We start from the raw sequence: 18,941 nt of genomic DNA on the forward strand, positions 1-18,941 counted from the left end.
AAGGCAGGCACACTCCAGTACTATGGCTGCCGCCAGCCTGTGGCTAAGATCTGCAGGGGACACTCAGTGGCTGTCTCTCCAGAACTTGCCTCTACCCCCCAGCATGCAGCTCTTCTCTCAAGGCACTACATGTTTTGATGGATGCCTCCCTTAGTCAGCACAACTCTAGCCCACCATCAGGAGCCATGGGGCAAATGCCATAATTTGGGGCCAGACTCGTGGGGCCCAATTTCAGAAAGGAACCAGTTTTAAGAAATGAAAGAAAACCATCGCCCTGTAATGTGTCCCTCTGCATCCTCTCAGGATAGCCCTGCCCTGGGACAGTAGAGGCTGCAGCGTCAGACCGTTCTGCCAGCTGGGCTGGCGGTTAGTTTCAGGGAGCCTCTGGAGTGCCAAGGTCAGGCTGCCAGAGCGTAGGCTTTACTGAGTGTGGTGAAGCCCAAAGTGAAGACAGGAAAGGGCGCATCCCTCACATACAAGTCATTACATCACCCATCACAGCTAGGTGGGAGGAGCTATGCTGGGGAACCTCTGTGCCACCTGGCTGTGCCATCTCAATGGCAGCTGCCACTCCGAGGCTGAACCAACCAGGTTGTGCATGTGTTCTGGTGTTTCTGAGCCGGCTGGTGGGTCTCCTACACTACACTTTCCACTTAAGGTAACTGAAATGAAGTGGAGCCAAATGACTTGGAGTCCATTTGGAACTTCTGTCTGTCTGTCTGTCTGTCTCTCTCTCTCTCTCTTTCTCTCTCTGTGTGTGTGTGTGTGTGTGTGTGTGTGTGTGTGTGTGTGTGTGTGAAGTTACTGGCCCAAGTGAGTGCTTTTATTTCCCATCAGTAGGAAATCATAGTACCTTGAGTCCTCCACACAGGCTCGGTACTGCATGCCCACTCAATGACCCAGGTGGAGGAGACATTACTGGGTCTGTCAGCTTTGTAGGAGGGAGACATGGTGCCCAATTTATAATACTGGAAAAGGTGAGTCTGGAACTGCCCAAGGGAGCCCTATCCTTTAGGGTTAGAAGGAAAACATTCCAGTCCAAGGAGCAAATCACCCCCAACCCTTCAGCATCACTGCCCATACCTCAGGAATAGCCAAAGTTCTAGAGACAAATGTACACCCTGGACAGACATTATCCGAGAATGGGCAGGCGGCCACCAGGGCCTGACATCATGGTGCTCTCAGAACCTGGTTGCCAGGGCTCAGCCATCTCTGTATATCTCAAATGCTGTACACATCCTGTGGTATCACAATCGGCTCGCAGGCCTTGATGAACTTCCTGTACCCTGTATATGGTATGAAAGAGAATCTATGGTTCAGAAAGTCTCACTGAGGCTGCCTGTGAGCCCAACCTCTGGTCCCCAGCGCCAGCCCTGCCGTAGAATTCCCCTGAGTTTCAGATACCACTAAGGTCTGAGATCTGATCTGTCCATGACACGTTCTAATTTCCTTCTCTGGGTGTCTGGATTCGGAATGCTCCTGGTGGTTCCGGAATGTAAGAGCAGACAGTTTCTGCACCCAGGCTCTGGCTCAGCAGAGGAAAGTCCAGACAAGTGGTTAAGTCAAACTCAGAAGGAAAAAAAAAAAAAAAAAAAAAAAGGTTAGTCTCCTCTGCAAAGTACCCCTCCTCCTTCTGCAGCGGAAGGCTTTTACCTCCAGAAACAGTTCAATACTGAGCTAGGAAAACACGCCAGGCCTGTTGGAGCTGTAACGGCTTCCTCTGGAGAAAGTGAATAACCTTCACAGAGACACGGCAAGAGCTCCTTGGCTGTCTGTGGCCTCTGTGTTGGGTCCAGACGTCTGAGGTCACTGGACAAGTGGTCCCTGGGTAAGGAAACGGTGCCTGTACCTGCTTCCTTCCCTACCACCACACACAGCTCCAGAGCCTGCATCCACATGGATGAGTCTCAGCTGAAAGCCCAGCTCTGACTCCTACAACATGGTATCTACTTGGCAGCTGCTCATGGGGCCTCTCCTTGTTTTGTTCCAAAACAGCTATAAAGAGAGTGAAAAAATGAAAATTCACACGAACGCCAAGAACGGAGCTGATAGATGACCCAATGCCGGAATCTGGGAGCAATCTCAATTAATTAAAGGCAGATGGTGGGGGATGAAGCAGGGCCTAGCCGGCGTTTACCTCCAGAAACAGTTCTTTGTCTGACAAAAAAAAAAAAAAAAAAAAAAAAAAAAAAAAGGAGGAGGGGAAGGAAGAAGAGGAGGAGGAAGATGGGGGAGGAGGAGGAGATGACAGCAAGACAATGAGCAGAAAACAGACAGACAAACAGAAAGCACGGGCAGGGAAGGGAGTTTAAGGAAGGCAGGGCTGTAAGCCATTTGTAGTGACTCTCTGAACTTGTATTTTTATCTAACTTACAGATGCAGAGAATCAGAAAGTCAGGCAGTGGTAACAGAGAAGGTACCAACTCCACAGAACAGAAGTCCAAGAAAAGGCCAGATAGCAAGGGAATAGACTTTGCCTGTCTGACATGGGGATCCAGTCATCACAGCCATGCAGAGGTCTGCAGAGGGCCAAGCCATGAACACACGGGGGGCCATAAACCCTCACATCTACTTACCTCTCCCATGGCAACCACTTGCAATGGGTATAACAGGCTCAAGTATTTCTAAAAAGACATGGCTTCCATGAAACCAGGGAGGTGACAAGGCTGAACTCAAAGGCCATGGGGTACACAAGAGTTGGGGAAATAAAAACTAAAGTAAGTCACAGGAGCACAATTCAAAGTCATTTCTGAGACAGCAAGGGAAGGGGGTACTGTAGCAAGTGATTCAGCGTGGAGTGTGTGCTACTGAAGCTCTCAGTGTGCAGAGGGAAAGGATACAGATGCGAAAACCAGAGACAATACAGACATACAAGAGAGTAGAGAGCTGACACATGACTGCACTTCAGCAGTGGCCAAACAGAATCGGAGTCAAGGACAGGTAGGACCCCTAAGCCCAAGACAGAACCACATGTGCAGAAGGAAAGGGTTTGATACACTCTTTCCTTCCTTCCTTCCTTCCTTCCTTCCTTCCTTCCTTCCTCCCATTCTCCCTCCCCCCTCTCTTTCTTTCTTTCTTTCTTTCTTTCTTTCTTTCTTTCTTTCTTTCTTTCTTTCATGTATGTGGGTACACAATCACTGTTTTCAGACACACCAGAAGAGGGCATTGGATCCCATTACAGATGGTCGTGAGCTACCATGTGGTTGCTGGGAATTGAACTCAGAACCTCTGGAAGAACAGCCAGTGCTCTTAACTGCTGAGCCATCTCTCCAGCCCTGATACACTCTTTTCAAAAGCAAGAGAAATAGCTCAATGCCTAGATATGTCTCTAATACATAGGAAGTGCCTATATATTTCATATGATAAGAAAAATATACTAGAGATTGAAAAAATAACTAAAAATGGGAAGATGATCACTGAGTGATGTCTATAGTGTCTTCAGGGAGAAATTTTCCAACACAATAATTTTATGACAGTCTTCTCATACACACTGGCCACATACATACATACATACAAAAAGAACATCTTCAAGTGTATAGGCAGAGCTCGAAAAATAATTCAGTATTTGTTTTCCAACCACCTATAAAATGAATTTCTGAAAAAGGGCTTTGAAAGGAGAAAGTTATACTATAACACAATGTGCCCCAATGTCATTAAAGACAAAAGTTTGAAATTTGGTTCTAAAACTTAAGGCAATATCAAAACATGTTAAAATGCTTACAGAGAAACATTAAGAATATCTGACTATAAGAATTTAGTTGAAAATGTAGAAAATGTGTTAATAAAACACAGTAGAATAAGGCAGGGAATCAAACTGCTTAAATAAAAATGTCAAAGATGTTATTTGATGCTTGACTCTGCCAAATAAGATACTTCTTTTTAAATACCACAGAACACTGGAGAAGAAGATGTAAATTATTATTAAAATTATGCCAAAAGATAAGCCAGAGAAAATAGTAAATATAAACAGGCATTTTTTGATTCAGTAAGATTATAAAAGAGGGGTGGGCAAGATGGGTCCTTGTGATTTTTATAAAAATTTAAAGAAAAAAAATCACAAAAATACCCCACAACTATTTGGCAATAAAATGATAAAAGTAAAGTTAGGATCCTGTTCCAATACTGATTTCACAATACTCAGTTACTGTCTAAGAAGGTAGGGACAGTTATTCTTCACTGTCAATTTAACTGCACGTACAATCACTTGGGGCGGGGGGCTGGTTGGATACAGAAGTCATGTGTGCACACCTTCTTAGTACCTACACTGACCGCTCACAACCACCTGTAACTCCTGCTCCAGGAGATCTGACACCCTCTTCTGGCTGCCACCGGTATTGTACTCACAGAGTGCATATGCATAGACACACACAGAGTCATATCTCTAGGGCAGTTCTAGAGGAATGGCAGACAGGAGGAGCCCTAACATGTGTGTTATCAGCAGCCAGCAGCAAGGGGCTCAGAGACAAGAGGAGAAAAGAGAGTGGTCCCTACCTCTGCTGGGCTCCCTGACCTGACACTACTGATACCACCTGGACCATTTGCCTTGCCACGCCCAGATGCACTGTTCCCCCGAGGTCCTAAGCCAAAATACACCCTTCCTCCTTTTAAGTTGTTTTGTCAGGTACATTGTAACATTGACAAGTGTGCTTACTTATATGCAGGGATATAAGTGGAATTTTAAAGGACAATTTAAATAGGGACAGAGGTATTGTCTAACAGCAAATACAAACAAACAAAAATTAATCAAGAAGTAGAAATCTTAATATCGGAAAAGGCAGGATTTAAAAAAAATGCTTAAAATACACACAATAAAGAAACTAAGTAAAATTAGTTTATGGGTCCAGCAAGATGGCTCAGAGGGTAAAGAAGATTGCGGCCAAGCTTGACAACCTGAGTTCAATCCTGAGAGCCCACACAGTGGAAGAGAGAATCAACTCCCCCAAGATGTCCTCTGACCTCCACATACGCACTATACCCACACAGATGCACACCATAAATAAATAAACAAATGTAAAAGTGTTTTAACTATTTTATGTGTATAGTATTTCACTGAACTATATTAAGGGGAGAAAGAGAGAGACGTATAAGTAGAAAAATATTAAGTTAATTCCAAGAAGCTGAAGTTGTACACGCCACCCTTCCTGACCACACTATAATTAATAATGCTTGTTGTGACGGAAGAAAAGATCAAAATAAGTAAGCCAGACTCAGCCTTAGAAACTTAGAAAAATGAGTAAAACCAAACTCAGAGAGAGAGGGGAAGAATTAATAACAGCAGAAGCAGAAAGGAGTGTGTGTGTGTGGGGGGGGGGTAAAATTACACGAACACAAAGCCTGAGTCTTTGAAATGCCTCCAAACAAACTTTAAAAAAAAAGACCAGACAAAACATTGTCATGTCTAATTATGAATAAAAGAAAGAAAACAGACAGACTCAGAAGAATGAGGAAAGCATGACCTACAGAAATGTTGTGAATTAGAAGGCTATTGTATGATGACTTCGGGCGAGAATCCTGGAATCCGGCTGAGACGCATGTTTTCGGGAGAACTGAAATGACCGAACTGAATAGACAGACTTGAGATGTCTAGAACGAGTCGGGTTTGGAGACAGGGCCGTGGGAGCCTGTGATGGACACGGCCGTCCCATGCTACTCGCCTTATTTAGAAATAGAAAAAGATGGAATATTATTAAAAGACAGACTGCATAAAAGCCCTGAGATTAACCAGTTCACAATGTGAAACAAACAAGCCAACAAGTAACAACAACAAAAAACCACATTTCATATGTCTCAGTCTTAAAACAAAACTCCAGACCCCAGACTAGACAGAAGATCCGGCACACCAGTGACCATCATCTGACTTCTAGAAACCCATCCACTCTCCCCAGTGGTCCCCATCACACTCCTGCTAACCCTGTAGGTCTCCAACTGAATGTTCAGGGAAACCCTGGCAGCTCTATAGGGGCACCTGCTATAAGGTGCCTCTTCTACTGGGCTCTCCTCCCCAACCAAAGACAAGGGCTGCCAGGCTCCGCCCCAGGTGCCACCTGGTCTCCACTTCTCTGTCCGGAGGAGGGCTGCTGGGACCCAGAAGGGGCCATCTGCCTGGCCTGGGCCGGCTCATCTCGTCTGGCTGGCATCCTAGCCTCTCTCGGGAGCAGCCTACCTCCTTTTCATTCCTCCCACCTGCTCTCCTGACCAACCCACAGCTAAGAGCCAAGAGGTGCCCTGCAGGCTGAGCCCCTTCAGGCCTCTCCTGCACCTTGGGTAGCTGGCCCCCCTGTTCTGCCTCCTGTACCTAGATGCCAAAACCCTGCTGGGTCAGCCTGCTCGCTGCCCCAGGCTCATCTCCAAGCATATGGCAAGCAGAGCCTGGTGGCCTGTGGCGGGAGCCTGGGGTACCGCAGCTGGCACCTCCCCTCAGAGCAAGGCGGAGAGCTGGCAAAGGTCTCAGTCTTAGAGCCCTGGCACACTCTTCAGCCATACCTCTGCCCCTGTTCCTGGGCTACTGCCGTTGGGAAGCTGTGGGTTGGGTAGCTAAGTGAGGAGCATCCAGTCAGTGTGGTCCACCACACTGGACAGAGCATCCCGAGGACTTGGATGAGCTTTGGCTCCCATGGCTAGGTGCTGGGAAAGTTCTTGGCTCCTTCTGAACTGGAGGAGATGGCTCAAGGGAAGGGGGTACACTCTCCTGCAGTCTGACATGATAGAAGACAAGTGGAACCAGTTTGACCCACAGCTGTAGGCTGCATGGACTTTGCCCAGGCCAGCAAGCGTTCAGCATCAGGGTACCCAGGGTAAGCCAGGGGAGTTCACAACAGCTATCAGGGGAGCAGTGGGGAAAGAACTCCCACAAGTGTAATTCTTGCTTGTAGTGAGAATTTTGGTTTCTTTTAAAACAATTATGTGAATAGGGTTTTGTTATAGTCCCAGGTGTGGGATAAAGGGCCGCTTCAGATTGTTCACAGCCGCTAACTATGATTTGCCTCGTGCTCTAGCAGGGGCGTGATTTTTGCCAGCTGCAGATGGTTTACATTTGGAATTTTAGAGACTCTTGAGACGGTACAAATGCAAGAGCCCCGAGAAGAGCCTCGAGCGGGGAGCCTGCTGCTGCTTTTGCTATTGCTGGATTCCTAGTTGGAGATATTCTAAGGACAAAGATGGGGCTTGCCCCAAGGAACTCAATTCCCCTGATCAGCAGGAAGTAAGTTAGTGATACCAACACCCCCTTCCCCCCTCTAACTTCTTCTCTCCTACCTAGTGTTGAGGGGATTGGAGGGGATAAGGGAAGCAGGGCGGTAGATATAAGAACCCAGTAAAGTAGCCAAAAAATACACTACTCTTGCTCCTGGTCATTGGCTGCAGGTGGTTCCTTCCTGTCAGGTAAGACCACCTTCTCAGCCCTCTCACCAACAGGCACTGGTCCAAGCATCCAGCCACTTCTCCAAAAGATCCAAGTTTCACACAGCTCCGTAACCTCCATGCAAGTATCTCTTTAATGTGCGCTGATCTCACCCACTGATCCATCACCCTGAGCCTCAGCAATAAAATGTCCACTTGGGGTCATGGGGCTCCTAAAGTGAAGCCACTTCTGGCAACAGATTGACATAGGACCTGAATGTAATGTGCTTTGCAACCTCTGTGACAATCAAGTTGAAGAAAGCCCCCAAAGGTAGGGTCAACAAGGTGCTTAATAGGTAAACAGTGCCTGCTGCCAAGCCTGATGACCTGAGTTCAGTCCCTGGTACCCACATGGGAGAAGGAAAGAGCAACTTTGGCATGTTGTTCTCTGACCTCACAGAGACGTAGCACTCAGAACCACCAGTCTAGGAGAGACTCCAGACGTGACACACACTCTTGTGCCAAGAGATTAAAGCACCCCTAGCACTGACTGCCCCAATCCTGAGGCCACTCTCCTTTGACAGGGCAACCTTGCTTTTATGATTTTACCATTTGCTTGAGAGGTTTTCCCTATGCACCTTCCTACATGGCTGACTCTGGAGAGTTCTATGTGGATCATGAGACAAATGACAGCAGCTGACACTATGGCGTCAGGGCTCGGGGCAGGCCAGTCACATGAGTTCCATTGTGAGTGTCATGAAAGAATAGCACCTGGAAAGTGAGATCGTTGAGGAGGACACATTGGTAGAGGAGGCCAGGAGGCCAGTGGAGACCCACAGAGATATGAATGTCATCCTGGTGAGGTATCTCTGAGAGCCACCAGTCTAAGAGATCAAATCCCAGCAGGCACAAAGACCTCAGAGCGAGGAGATCAGGGATGGCCATCCAAGCACTGAAATGTTGAGTGGTGGGACCATATCTGGTGTTTATATTGTTACTTCACTGCCTGATCTACATTTAAATTTTTACAGGATATAATTCTCACATTAAAAATAAAGCCAGGTGTGGTAGTGCATCCCGATAATCCCAGCGCTGTGGAGGCAGACACAGGCAGATCTCTTTGAATCTGAGATCAGCCTGGCCTACACAGTGAGCTCCAGTTCAGGCATGGCTACATAGGGAGACCTCAAAATAGAAAATAGACGTCTCAAAATAGAAAAAAATAAAAAAATAGAAAAAAAACCCACAAAAACAAAACAAAAAACAAAAAACAAAACAAAACAAAACAAAACCCTTGACACCAGTAGCATACGCCCATAATCCTAGCTACATGGGAGGCAGGGGGACCACAAGTTCAAGGCCTGCCTGGATGACTGAACAAGTTCAAAGCCAACTTAGGCAACTCGGTGAGACTCTATCACAATATTTTAAACATGAGAAGACTGGGTATGTAACTCAGTAGTAGCATACATGAGGCCCTGGGTTTAGTCTCCACACCACAAAAACCAAAACATTAAAATGTCCTGAAGACAAGGGTCATTTCCCCGTAGGATGAGAATTCTGTGTCTATAACCCTTGGTACTGGCCAGTCCCTTCTTATATCAAGCCAGCACCTCTCCCAACTGCACTGATGACACCAAGAGATCAAGAGAGAGCAAGCATCATTAGCCAACCACATACCCACCGTGGCCATGACAAGAACATGCTGTTGAGAGTGAGGACGCTGTCATAGGCAGGGTGGCTGGGAAGAGCTTGCTGTAGACATCTTACAGAGACCTGAACAGTGTAAAGAGGGGCAGGGTCATCTGGGGGAGGAGAGCAGAGTGGAGAGATTGGCACGAACAGGGCCTTGAGGCAGGATCCAGCCTAGCACAGCCCACTGGGGTGTCCTGCAGAGAATGAGCAAGAAGAGAACACAGGGCTATCCTGTGAGGCCTCTGAAGGCATGTGAGACTTAAAAAAGGGGGCGGGGCTTGCTTTCTACTTCAAGACTGGTGCAAAGCCACCATGTGGTTCAAACCTGGCCTGTCATCAGACCTCTTGTCACAAGGAGTCAAGTCTGGCTCTTCCTCCCTCTTAGGAGTGGGCTCTGAGTTACCTAGGCAACCCTTTCGTTCGAGCTTAGCTCTGTACTGTATTCCAATAGGGTTGCTTCTTGCCAAGACCGGTTTCTTCCTTCAGGACAGTAGATAAGGTGCCCTGGTAGAGAAGGGTGCACAAGAACAAGGAATCACACCCTGCTTTATCATACAATGAATATGGGGAATCAGCTGGTTGAGACAGCAGGCTGACACATCACCCCGACCTGATACTCTCAGGAAAGCCCTGCCCTTTCCTTCTGCCTCTTCCCCAGAAGTGGCCACCATCTGACAGAACACTTCATGTGCTAAAAGGGGCAGAGGCAGCTCCTGGAGGATACATGCAACTGTATAAGGTACCTAGGACCTGGCCTTCTTCATACTTTTCATGGAAAGCCATGCAATAAAACCTTATACACCGGTCCTTGGGGCTGGAGAGATGGCTCAGCGGTTAAGAGCACTGACTGCTCTTCTAGAGGTCCTGAGTTCAATTCCCAGCATCCACATGGTGGCTCACAACCATCTGTAATGGGATCTGATGCCCTCTTGTGGTGTGTCTAAAGACATTGACTGTACTCACATATATAAAATAAATCTTAAAAAAACCAACCAAACAAAAAACCAACCTTATACACCAGGCAAGGTTCCCATAGATCTGTCATACTCTCCCGAGTATCTAAGCTCCCTTCTTCCTAAAAACCTGTGTTCCAAACAGTAAAGGCCCCTCTTCTAGGCTGTCCATGTGGCTCCCCATGCCAGGTACTCACTCTGGAAACCAAGGCTTTAAGTGGAAGCAACTGAATTGTGGCTCTAGCAAGAACCATTACTGTCAGTTAAAATAGTCCTACAAGTATGACTTCTGGTCTGGGGCCCTTGACCATTCTGTGCATCCATGTCTCCATCCATGAACAGGGGTAACAGCAACGACAGTGTCAGCAACACGCTGCTGGATTCTGGCAGGAATGACAGTGGAGGGCAGAGACAGACTGTTGGAAGGGACCATTGGGCTAAAGGTGGCCTGGGAGACCCACCCGGGAGTTTGGGGTGAGCAATGCCTGTGGGTATGAGAGAACCAACTGTATAACTGGCCTGCATAGGCTCAGCATCTATACCTGCATCTCCATTGGAACTCAAATGAGCCTGTTCCTTCTCATGTGCTGGGCAGCCTTCCTCTGAGCGGAGAACCTTCTCAGATCTTAGTATGCATTTCACAGTCTGGAATGGTCTGGTCCTCTTCCTAGAAAGCAGACCTCAGTGCCCCAGAACTTGGCATGGGGTTTATTACCAAGTGTAAAATAAGCTAGCTGCAGTGAGCAAGCCTACTCAGACGAGCAGAGTTACTAACCTAGGTTCCACGATCGTGATAGTGACCTGCTGGCTGCCCATAAGGTATCTGGCTAGTTCTTCAGCCTTGGGAGCACCCTGATCATAATGTGCACACTGGCACTGGGATGGAGGTGAGAGGGGATACACAGGAGTCAGGAGGCCTAGACGCTTTCAGAGACACAGGCTACCACCTAGAAAGACTGCCTCTAGCCTCTGTACAGGGCACTGTAGTGTCTTTAGGGTGTGGTGCGTTGGGGCGTGGGAGGGGAGCAGGTGGCTTCAGTGGGACTTCAGAAGGCAACTTGTCACTTCAGTCTTAGCTGCTGGGAACACTGCAGGAAACGGGATGTTGAGGGAGAGTGCAAAGGAGCTGACAGCCTGGAGACTGCTGGCACTGGGGCCCCACACAACTGGATGTCCTTCAACACAGCACTGTGCCTTACAGGTCCGGATTCCTGACTTAGGTCGATGGAGCTACGGCTGTCATCTTTTACAATCCTGGTAAGATGGGGCTTGACATGTAATCAGCACCAGGATCACAGAAGCACTCATGATTCTTACTCTACCGCAAAGACCCGTGAGAGAAACCCAACTTTACTGTATTTCTGTCACATCCAATTTCTGTTTAAGCCTGAAGATATGTCTCGCTCAAATATGTCCTTGACTCTCTGAAGTTATGGCTGACCTCTGCCTGTCCCCCTGTTTTTAGAGGATTGCTGTCCTCAGGGCATCCCCCACACTGCAAGGAGAGGACTCTCGGTTTATCTTTTATCTGTCTCTGCTCCTGTCTGAAGTCAGAGGCCGTGTGCTGGGTCCCCAGGACCAGGCTACTCAACAGGCTCTCTGCAGGTATTTGCTGAACAGGCCAGGCTGCCACTGCATGTGGTAGGCTAAGACCCTAGGTCCTGCTTGCCTTAGTCCAAGCGCGGAAGTTACTAGGCTCAGGATCAGAACCCACAGGAAGCAGCCAGTCTGGGGCAACCTAGAAAAGTGAAGGCTGGAAACGAGATTCCAAAGGGTGGAAAGAGGCAATTTGGGAAACACCGCAGTACATAAAAGTGAGGCTTGGCACACATGGAGCAGTGCCTGAGGAGGAGGGTGGGAGCCGATAAATCTTCCCTATCCTGGGAGCTTGGATGGGCTCTGGTGTTTTATTTGGACTTTAATAACACGGATCCAAAATCCAGCACCTTCTTAAGAAAATATATTTGCAGATTTTAAATACCAGCCCTTGGACTCGGCAGGCAGCTCTCACTCCTGAGATGGGAGGTCTGTGCAGGGGAACCCCCTAGGGATGAGCAGCCCCAGTCCAGGCTACTTGAGCTCAGGATATACCGTGCCTCAGTCTTCCAGAACACACTGGGACCTCCCCCCAAAAGGGAAAGACAGAGGTACGCTGGGCTTAAGGAAGTGGTACAAACATCCGTTGAGGGCGGCCCCAGGCCTCTCCCTTGTAAGTTCTGCGAGCCTGACTGGGGGTGGGGTTCCAGGCTAGAAGAGGTCAGGGGCTGGACTGACCACAGGAGGGAGCAGCCCCTCTTTTTTCCCTTGGAACAAGAGGGTGCAAATGAGTCCCCAGCATGCTCTTTCTTCTTGCTGAACAAGATGGATTGGAAAACAAATTGGCTCAAATAAAGCATGTAATTAGATTAGAGCCTCTTGCCCAGAGCCTCTGGGGTTGCAAAAACGCCCTCCTGACTGGAGAAAGGACACCTTGGCTGGCTAAACCAGCTCCCAGACATCCAGAATTTTCTCTTGACCCTCGGCTGTCCTCCTGCAGGTCCCCAGCCAATGTCGGCATGGTGGCGCACACCTTTAATCCCAGCACTCGGGAGGCAGAGGCAGGCAGATTTCTGAGTTCAAGGCCAGCCTGGTCTACAAAGTGAGTTTCAGGACAACCAGGACTATACAGAGAAACCCTGTCTCGAAAAACCAACAACAACAAAAAGCCAATGTTGATTATGCAAAGGAGATGGCATGAAGATCTCTGCAGACCTCAGGGTTGCCCTGCACCCCACCTGCAGAAACTGCCTCAGTCTTGGAGCAGTAATGGTACCCAACCCAGGTAGTAAGAATGCCTGGATGTGGTAGGCAAAACCAGGATGGCTGCAACTTGCTCTCCGTGTGACCCGTACCACCAAGAAGTAGAAGAACCAGTATTGGCTGCCTTGACCGTCACCCATGAGGAGACAGAGGCCAAAAAAGCTCTGTATCAGCCACCCCCTGGAACTAAGGCAGATCTCTCTGTCCAAAGACACAGACACCCTGAGGACTACTTGAGCATGTACTCCTAAATGCCCCTGTCCAGTGCAGAGGCTGCCCAGTCTTAAAGGGATCTGAGAAGAACCTCTACATGGCTGCTGTTGTATCTTTTGTCCCTTCTGTCAAACCCTTCCCTAAATACTGCCTCCTCTGTGCATGCTGCCCTTCCGGCCGTGAGCCATGCCTTTGGGAAATGAGGCCATATTCAGTCTGCTGTATTTGAAGTGATGTTGGACTCAGGGAGGAAATTCCTTTTCCCCAAACTATTTCTAAAATCCTCTATCAAAATGACAGATGACTTCTGGCCCCAGGGCTAAAAGAGAACTCAGACAGGAAAAAAAAAAAAAAAAAAGAACAGAAAGAAGCAAGGAAGAAATACAAGATCCCAAGATTCTTGGGGTTCCCCCGTTGAAAGGCTTGTGGTAAACAACGTATCTCCAGGAAATAAAACGAGGAGTGACAGAGGAAGCACAGATTATCATCACCCCCCACCCCCACCCCTGTGCCTGGCCAACCACAGCTTGGACCTTATCTAAGACCCAAAGCACCATCTGGGACCTGGAACTCCAGAGGGAACTCCTTTGTTGTTGTTGTTGTTGTTTTTTTGCTTTGTTTTTTGTTTGTTTGTTTGGTTGGTTTGGTTTTTTCGAGACAGGGTTTTTCTGTGTAGCCCTGGCTGTCCTGGAACTCACTTTGTAGACCAGGCTGGCCTCGAACTCAGAAATCTACCTGCCTCTGCCTCCCAAGTGCTAGGATTAAAGGCGTGTGCCACGATAAGGTACTCCTTGATGTTTAGGGGGTAAGCAGACATATTCTTGCCATTCGTGACCCGTTCTGTAACTTTCTGCTGACTGCTGGAACAGACACAGGACACAAAACATATTCTGGCAGAGTTAAAGGAGATCTCATGATACCAGCAGCAGGCCTGCCCTGGCTTTCCTGTTGCCTCTGGTGTGAGCTGAAGTTGACGACTGGTCCAAGGGTAGGCTAGGATGGTTCTTGGCTGAGCCTCATCTGACTTCTGTAACCTCTGGATGGTCTTAGGTCCACCGTTTGGAACGGCCTATACCAACCCATGCACTGAACCAACAGGAAAGCCCTCCAGGCTTCTGTAGGAAGAGCCTCTGCTTCTGGTACCGCTGATACAGACTTAGGGTGAACCCCCATACACCCAGCTCTGCAGTTAGAACCCCCGTACTGTCTGTCTAGGCTCATGCAGCCTCCTGTTCCTCGGCTGTTTCTGTGAGGATGGAACAAAGCCCTCCCTCCTCTTCACCTGGTGGCTAGCTGGGCCCGCCCAGTGGGAAACAGCCTCAGATTCCTTGACCGGAAGCCAGCGCACACCGGGAACCACTCAGCTGTTTCCCTCAGTTCTCTGGGGAGGAGCAGTGAATGGTAAAAGCTTCCTAAGAGGCAGAGGTGCGACCCACAGGAGAAGCCCCTCAGGTCATCATAGTTTAATTATGAATGAAACATTAATTAATTATTCTTACAATGACTAAAAACAATTTTACTGCCAAATTTTGAGCATAGTATCCTGGGGTCTATACAGAGTTACCCCAGTATCTAGGGGAGAGACAAAGGCTCCAAGAACATCTTCAGGTCCCAAGATCCATAGACGCTCAAGACCCTCATTACAAACAAACAAACAAACAAACAACAAACTGCAAAGCAAATCCAGGATCTCATATGCATTAGGAAAGTGCTTGTCTGCTAAACTTCAACCAAACCCTTTGATATTTCATTTTAAAACTGGTTTTGCCCAGGTTGGCTTCAAATTTGTGATGCCCATGAGCACCCCTGAACTGCCTGCTGGGCAGTTTCTGGGCAGGCCTCTTAGGATCTAGAACAATTCTGGTGGACAAAAACACCACATAACTTTCACTTAGCTGGGAGTGGGGATATGGATGGCGGAGGCTGGTACCCACGAACACCAGCTTCTATTGGGAGCTGGAGAGCAAATACCTAGAGCTCCCCACCCCACCCCACCCCACCCCCAGGACACATTCACAGGGCTCCCTCAGAGCTGTCTGGTCTCAGGTGCCTCCCCGCATGGTAGCTGAGCTTTCTGGAGTTTCTGAGGGTTGATCCACACATCCTCTCTCCTTCCTCCCAGAGACATGCTCACTCATTCAGAAACCTCTCATTAGCCTCAAAATCCAAGACTCTCACCAGGCCAACAGTTCCGCAAACCCTGGAGAGTATAGACAGAGCTTCCCTCTGCTTGTGATGAGCTACCCAGCTGGTGAGGGTGTCCTCCAGGAGAGATGCAGGTGGGTGCCCATCACAGGAGGAAACGATGCAGAGACAAAGATCTGCATACAAGCTAAGAAGCCTCCTAAGATGTTTCCAAGATTCCAATTCTGTCCCCTAGGGTCAGTCATTTAAAGCAGTGCTTCTCAACCTTCCTCATGCTGTGACTCTTTAATATGGTTCCTCATGCTGTGGGGACTCCCAGCCATAAAATTATTATTGTTGCTACTTCATAATGAATTTTGTTACTGTTATGGACCATAATGTAAATATCTGTGTTTTCTGATGGTCTTAGGCAATTCCTATAAAAGGGTTGTTCAATCACCAAGGGGGTCTTGAACCACTGTTTTAGAGGTTGGCTTTTTTCTTTCTTTCTTGAAGACTCCAAATTACCAATCTTGTTACCGATTCTATTTCAATCAGCCCTCCATCAACCACAGGCTCTGCCTATACAAACTAAACAAACCATAGAGAAAAATATTTTAGAAAAAGGGGTATGTGTCTTAAACATTGACATTTTTCTATCATCATTCTCTAAAGAAAACCACTCTTGAAAGAGCTGGCTCAGTGAGTACGAGTGCTTGTGGCTATTCTGGAGGACCTAAGCTCAGGTCCCAGCACCCACCTTTCCTGTTAACTCCAGCTCCAGGGAATCTGATGCCCTCTTCTGGCCTTTACAAGTACTGCACTCACATGTGCATACACCTAGACACATATACACACACAGGCACATACACCGTCATAATTTAAAAATTAAATAAAAAACTATGTATAAACAGCATGTGTGTCATTCTAGACATGTGCTATTAAGAGATGAGTTACAGTATATGGAAAGATGTAAGACGATTCCATGTAAACACTCCACTAGCTTATGGAAAGGACTTAAGCATTTGCAGACTCTAATAACCTCAGGGCCTGGATACCCAGGGACCAGGATATCTTCCTCTCTTATTTGCCATCTGTGCCACTGGGAAACAGCAGCCCATCTGGAAGATCAGCAAGCCCCCCTGGACCTGAGGCTTCATTTCTAAAGCAGCGAAGACCCAGCAGGCTCTCAGCAATGCCCGTCAGGCCACAGGAGGTGACATCAGTATCTGTGGATCTGGAGTTTGGCTAACAGTTAAAAAATGGAATTGGAACCATTCACTGTTCTTAGATGTCTTCCTCACACAGCACAGCTCAAAGGGTCCCTGGGAGCCACAGTGCTGTGTCTACTCAGCTCTGTTACCCATGAACAGGCAGAAATTGAATAAGCAGACAAGTGCACAGCCTCCTCAGAACCCCCAAGGAATTCTGGGAGTTGATGAGTGAACAAGGGGAAATATAAAAATCTACTCCCAAGCCAGGCTGAACAAGAAACCCCACACTTTCCAGCCTGTAGCCCAAGTGAGGCCAAGAGAAGGATTCACAGCACAGGCTCTGTATTTCCTAAGCCTTTCCAAATTGCAGAAAAGGCTGCACCTGCCTCCGTCTGTCTGCGGCTGCTAATCCACTGTAACAGCTCTGTGCCCCCATTCTATCTCCCCCTCGGCGGGCAGAGTTATCCCGTGTATTCGCCTTTAATAAGCTGAAGCTATTCGTGGTGCTGTATTCACTGGTATCTGCTCCCACCGGCCTGCCCCACAGGGTCTCCTTGTCAGATCTCCCAGTGAACAGGGGATTTTGTGTTCAGCCGGGAAAACAAAGCTGTCCCAACAGGGATTCAGTTGGCTCTCTGCACACTTCTCCAGCGAGAGCCAACAGTGGACACAAACTGGAATTGCTGTCAACGCCAAAGGGGGATTCAGATGAGCTGAGCTGGGCTCCCTGGGAAGCCGTGAAAGAAGGGGATGGTAGCCCTGGAGCATCACCTCGGCTGGCTGGCTGGCCAGCTCAGCTGGTTAAGCCAGTATAGATGAGGTCATGCCTTGGAGCCTGGTAGCACTCTTGCTCTGTTTCCCTGTACCTAAACTCCAGGCAGCTGTCAGGCAGGAAGCACACTGCTGGGTAAGACTGAGCTAAACTGCTTCCTACACAGAAAAATGGCCTGGCTTTCTGATGCCAATAACTACAGCATCACAATGACAGGTGGCCACAGATGCACCAGAAGTCAGCAGTGCGTTCCAAATGATTTATGTGCAAACTAGATGTGGTAACCAACCACTATGTCATTCTCCATGTATGCATGAATATGGCTTGCATTACCCAGTACCCCTTGTGGTTAGGTATGGTCATGTGATTGGGTTCTAACCAAAGAGACAGGAGCACAGGTGATTCTGAGCACTTCTAGGCCACAGAAATCACCCAGGGGCTTCCCAGCAGTGACTCGGCGGCCCCAAGGGATGGCAGAGCCATACAATGGACTCACTGCCAGAGAGAAATCATCCAACTAGAGACACCTGTGGGTGATGGCTGTTGCATGAGCAAGCAATCCCTGGACTGCAAGAGGTTTATTGTCACGCATACCTGATCAATAGGCAGCGGCTGTGGCGGCGGCAGCGGTGGCAGCAGCCGTGGTGTGCATGGCAGAGATGAGCCGCGAGATGTCTGAGTGTCCAGTTAGTTAGCTGTGAGAAGGGCACCAGGACCCCAGAGAACAGCCGAGACTTTCTGCAGTAGAGAACTGCTAGGGACTGGCCAAAAGAGAAACCCATGCCTGGGCCCAAACAAAACCTTCTAAATTACTTGGCCCTCAAAATTGGAGGAGTCCAGGACCCCTGACAGGGACCAAGAGCTGAGGATACTTAGACAGTGTGGTGGAGCCATGGAGAGGACCTACCCACATCCTCACACATATTTTAAATCATCTCTAGCTCATAGTGCCTGATGTAATGCAAATGTTGAGCAGTTACTAGACTGTATTCATGGGAAGACAAGGGAAAAGGTTAGGACAAGTTCAGTACAGATAATGCAGTTTGGGTGTTTTGTTTTGTTTTTTTTAAATCTACGGTTGGTTGAATCCACACACTCCAAACCCATGGTCACAGAGGGCTGAGGTAGCAAATGTGGTAGATGCCCTGCTCTGACCTCCTTATTAGCCCACCACACCCATCCCAGCTACCGCAGGTACTGGCTGCAAATCACGCATGCTTGCAGCCTTTGGCTGATGCGCACTGATTTGCCGGGCAGTATCTGGGCAGTCACAAGCTTCGGTCCAGTTCCAGTAGGGAGTCCACAAGCCAATCGTCAGCTGATGTTAGAAGTGTAGTGTCCTGGCTTCTGCCTTATCTATGGTATCTTCGCCCACTGGATTGCCTCCTCGGAGTTCTGAAGGGGTTTTAGCCCTATACCCTCTTGTCTTCCTTGCCTGGGAGTACCCCTCAGTAAACGACTTCAATAGCAACCCCTGTCTTAGGCCCCCGAGGTTCTAGAGAACCTAACTCAAGATACTTGACCCCAAATAACCTAAAGAAATGGCTGGCATCATATCACCTTTTGAACATACAATAAAACTCCCACCACATCCAGGACAAAGGGCAGACATGAAGTCCAGAGTGAAGCCAATGCTGGGTTACCCGGCCCCACAAGGCTTCCTTGAGGTTTCTCTGTCTGGTGATGATGGAGAGATTCTGTGAAGCTTTAAGATGCTCAGGTGAATCTACCCACCAACCCTGCGACCGAAGGAGATGCAGCTAAAGGTTCTTTTTCCTTTCTCTGATCCCAAACTGGGGCATTATAAATACTATGGAAACTATGAGTTATCCC

General features: G+C 48.2%; 1 protein-coding gene across 2 annotated transcripts in view; it reads right to left on the minus strand.

Moving 5' to 3' along the window:
- Nucleotides 1-18,941, minus strand: part of Ntn1 (netrin 1) — a 191,299-nt gene that overhangs the window by 18,172 nt on the left and 154,186 nt on the right. The window lies entirely within an intron of this gene.

The sequence above is a fragment of the Mus caroli genome, chromosome 11, assembly GCF_900094665.2.
Source record: "Mus caroli chromosome 11, CAROLI_EIJ_v1.1, whole genome shotgun sequence".
NCBI lineage: Eukaryota > Metazoa > Chordata > Mammalia > Rodentia > Muridae > Mus > Mus caroli.